Here is a 414-nt window from a genome sequence, read left to right as displayed (position 1 = left end):
AGGCACCCCGGCCCAGCTGCATTAGGTGGCTCACTTCCCAGCCCCAGCTGCAGGCTCAGGCCACCCCAGCAGCAGAGACACTCATTTGAGAGGAGGAGGTTTGAACCACCATAACCACACACCAGAAGCACGGAGTGGTAATCTCAAGGAGCTGCCTAGGCTAGAAACATCACCACACTAGAAATCCCGGAGGGGTTCTGGTGGGTGAGCAGCACCAGCAGCCCAGGCAGCGGGAGAAGCCGGCTCCATCTGCCCACACCCACATCTCCACCGAAGCTCAGAAACGGGGCAACACTTGCCTGGAGAGAGAAAAGCCACGGACCAGCCTTAACCTAGGCCAAAGTACTGCAGCTAAGTCTGGTTTCAGCCGTCTCTCGGGCAGGGGCACTGACCGCTCGAGTGCAAGCGGCGCCT

Source organism: Cariama cristata, unplaced genomic scaffold (genome assembly GCF_000690535.1).
Source record: "Cariama cristata isolate BGI_N322 unplaced genomic scaffold, ASM69053v1 scaffold34444, whole genome shotgun sequence".
In the NCBI taxonomy this organism is placed as follows: Eukaryota; Metazoa; Chordata; class Aves; order Cariamiformes; family Cariamidae; genus Cariama; species Cariama cristata.
Note: the sequence above shows the minus strand (reverse complement) of the source record.